We start from the raw sequence: 4,320 nt of genomic DNA on the forward strand, positions 1-4,320 counted from the left end.
CAAACGCAGCAATGCTGCAGATGCTGATGTTTACAGCGGCATGCGAAAGTTGCGGAATCTGTGAAAGTGTTAATAATTTTAACAAAATACGAGAGGTCATACAAAATGCATGTTATTTTTGCATTCATGTTATGCACGTCCTGAGTAAGATATTTTATGTGAAATAAGGTATTTCTGAATGTTCTACATGATTAATGTATTGACAATGTTTCTTCTCAGTTATGTGAATGTTAGACAAACGGTCCATTTGATCATTTTGTTACAAAAATGTTACATTTGAATGCTCTCTCAACGTTTGAAACACTCGTTTTTTTTACGTCTTAAATAATTTTTTATGCGAACTTTAGAGGAACATTCTATTCTATAATTTGGAAAACGTTATGAGAACGTTACATCTGAATGTTCTCTCAACGTATAAGACCCTCTCAACCTTACAAGAACATGTATCAAATATTAATAATGTTATCAGAACATTCCATAAGCATTATTTTAGGAATGTTTTGTTTTAAGGAATTGCTCATCAACATCAAATGATCTGAGCTGCTCTTGCATTACATTTATAGCATTTGAGTCTTATTTTATGACAGCTATTCGCTCGTTTGGGTCTGTTTATATTTCTTCTAGAGCTTCAGTGAGAAACATCTGAGATGACCTGCAGGATTGTCCTCGGGGTTTATTCTGAGTAAGTCACACACTTTAAGTTCTCTGGTATAAATGATTCAGAGTTTCTGTTACCTTGAACTTCCTGATCCGCGTGAAGCAGAGGAAACAGAGCAGGTGCGTGTGAATAAATGATTCGCTCTGAGCAGAGAAACACAGGTACAGTAGATGACGAGCTCTATTCATTCATCAGAAGAGCCACAACATAATTAGATCACGAATCAGAGCTCTGCTGCTTACAGCAATGCCTGCTGGGAATGAATCATCAATAATATTACACATAACAGGTCTCACATGTTGAGGTTGTATTTTAACCTCAACATAAAAAAAAAAAAATCATTTCAAATGCTGATTAGTGTAAATTCACCTTTATTTCTATAGAGCTTTACAGTGAACACTATTGTATAAAGCATTATAGCAATATGATGCCTGCTGGGAATGAATCATCAATAATATTACACATAACAGGTCTCACATGTTGAGGTTGTATTTTAACCTCAACAATAAAAAAAAAAAATCATTTCAAATGCTGATTACTGTAAGTTCACCTTTATTTCTATAGAGCTTTACAGTCAATTTGTATAAAGCATTATAGCAATATGAGCTGACCTTTGAAAGCAGCTTCACATTAATAAACAGGAAAATAACAGTGTCGATGATGCACGCTTCATCAATTATGAGATAAATTAAAGATGTATGGAATTCCATTTCTGCCACATTAGGAAAAAAACTAAAAAAAAATCATGCTTGAAAACTTGAAAACGCATAATTATGAAATGAAGAGTCAAAATTATTGCTTTGAAAGTTGTAATTATATATATATATACACTTATAGACATTGGCATACTAATATGACATTAAAAGTCATTTTTATGAGATAAAGTCAAAATTCTGAGAAAGTCATAGCTATGAGATTAAAAGTTGAAATTATGAGGTAGAGAGTCGTAGTTATGAGATAAAAACCAAACTCATGAATTAAAAAATCGGTTATGAGATAAAATGTAGAAATTTTGACATACTACTGTGTCATAAATATGAGGTTTAAAAATTCTAAATGATTAGTCATTTTTTGCTTTTTATATCATCATTTCAATTTAATGTCATTATTGCAACTTTTTTTTATATATATATATTTTTTTTTTTTGACCTTTTAAAGAATTATAACTTATTATTGGTTTTTGGTTATGTGAATGTTCAATTTCATTTTGAAACCGTTTTGAAAACGTTATTTCTGAATATTTTTTAAATCTTCTTTTTATTTTAATTTTAAATGTGTTAAGAATGTTTCTTCTTGGTTGTGCACACGTTAAAGGAACATTCCGTTTGATCATCTTGAAAACGTAATGAAAATATTACATTTGTTATGAGAAAAGTACATTTGAACATTCTCTCAACATTTTAAACACTCATTTTTTTATATTTAATTAACTTTTTTTTTGTTTTGTAACATTAGAGGAACATTCCATTTTATCATTATAAAAATGTTTTGAGAACGTTACATTTGAATGTTTAAAAACACAAATTTTTTATATTTAAAGAACGTTTTTGGTTATGTGAATGTTCAAATCCATCATTTTGAAATGGTTTTGAAAACTTTATTTCTGAATATTTTTTAAATCTTCAAAAAAGCATTTTTTTTTTCAAATGTGTTAAGAACATTTCTTCCTTGTTATGCACACGTTACAGGAACATTCCATTTTATAATTTTGAAAACTTAATGAAAATGTTATTTTTGACATTCAAAGCATCCCTTTTTTAATGGATTTAATGGACACTTGTTTTTGGTTATGTGAATGTTAGAGGAACATTCCATTCTATTTTGGAAAATGTTATGCAAACATTACATTTCAATGTTTAAAAACACTATTGTTTATATTTAAAGAAAAGTTTTTGTTATGTGAATGTTCTATTTCATTATTTTAAAAAACATTACTGTTAATTTTTAAATATTTGTTTCATTATTTTAAAAACACACCAGAAGCAGTAACTATAATCATAACTATATCAGCCTTCGTTCACAATAACCTTTTTAATGTTCATTTTTAAAATACTTGTTTCATTATTTTAAAAACTTTTTTTAAACATTCAAAGCATCCAGTTTTTTAATATATTAAGAAAGTTTCTTCTTGGTCATGCATTAGAGAAACATTCCATGTTATCATTTTGAAAACGTTACATTTGAATGCTCTCTCAACATTTAAAGCGCCCATTTTTTTATATTTATTGAACTATTTTGGTATGCGAATGTTCCATTTTATCATTATGAAAATGCTATTCTGGAATGTTTTTTAAACATTCAACGCGCTGTGTCTGAACCACACTGGGCCTTAAAAATCAAGATACCAACAGAAAAGTTTAAGGACCAGAATATACAGTAATAGGATGTTTACGTATCTTTAATACTTCTTGAGTTGCACGCATGCAAACTTTGGGGAAAAGCACACAAAAAGTGCTTTTATCGCATTTTTGAACTGTCGCCGTTGGCATATAATGCAACAAAGATAGCTAAAGTCAGCAGATTTTACTAATAGAGCTACCAATCTCTGTGTGAAAATAACATCATGATGCTGCCATCTTTCTGAAGTCACTTTAACCCTCCCGTAATTTGGCTCTGAATCTCAGCAGAAAATTGTCATTTTGATTTGTCATGTCATAGTGGATTATTCAGTAAATATTCATCCATGACATTTAACATTTTGGTTTTCAATATGATTTATATTAGTCTTTCTTCAAAAAAAAAATATTAGCAAAATCTAAATTTTAGCGATGGCAAACGATCTTCATGCATGAGTTGGATGAAGTCTCACAGATTCACCCAGAAGAGCGTTTTTTCCCGTTCAGTCAGATCATATTGTGTAACATTCAGCTGAACTCCGTTAGTCATGCGCTGGTGATCATGCTGCATTTATCGCATGCTTGATTACGACTGTAATTAACCTGCCTCCAGAAGAAACCGTCATGCATCTTCAGGTCAGTGATGGATGGTGACCAGAACACTGAAGCCTGAGGCCAATGCTAATGTTAAAAAAAATATATATTTTGAGTAATCAATAAAAAAAAAAAGTTTTTCTGCAACATATTAAGTTCTTCTAACTTAATGTATTTTCTTTGTTGACAAGTTGTCATAATGCACAAAGACTGATTGTTGAGTTAATATTACTATTATAATTAATTAATTAATTTAAATTTTTTATTTTAACCAAATCATTTGTTTTTAGACTGAAACGAGTCCATATTAGTCTTTTTTTGACCTTTTCACATATGGAAAAAAAAAGTAAAAACAGTAAAACTTTAATATTAATACTTCTCGCATTGCAAAAAATATAAAAAATTACAGTGAAAACTACAGTGCATTTTTATTTAATGTTTTGTATTGTGTGCCTTCTATATATTAGTATTTAACTTGGCTTGATTTCTCTTTATCACGTGTTTTTAAGATGGTTATCAGTATATTATACATATGTTTTTTTACTGTAAAATTAAGTTCAAGCTGTAAAACTTCAAATAATGCTACTGTATTTTTATGGTAGAATGATTTTTTTTTACAGTGCATATATAAATAACCATCCAACTTTGCAATTCACACTCACTCACTCACTCACACACACACACACACACACACACACACACACACACACACACACACACACTCAAACACAC

Source organism: Sinocyclocheilus grahami, unplaced genomic scaffold (genome assembly GCF_001515645.1).
Source record: "Sinocyclocheilus grahami isolate Dianchi unplaced genomic scaffold, SAMN03320097.WGS_v1.1 scaffold1085.1, whole genome shotgun sequence".
Taxonomy (NCBI): Eukaryota; Metazoa; Chordata; class Actinopteri; order Cypriniformes; family Cyprinidae; genus Sinocyclocheilus; species Sinocyclocheilus grahami.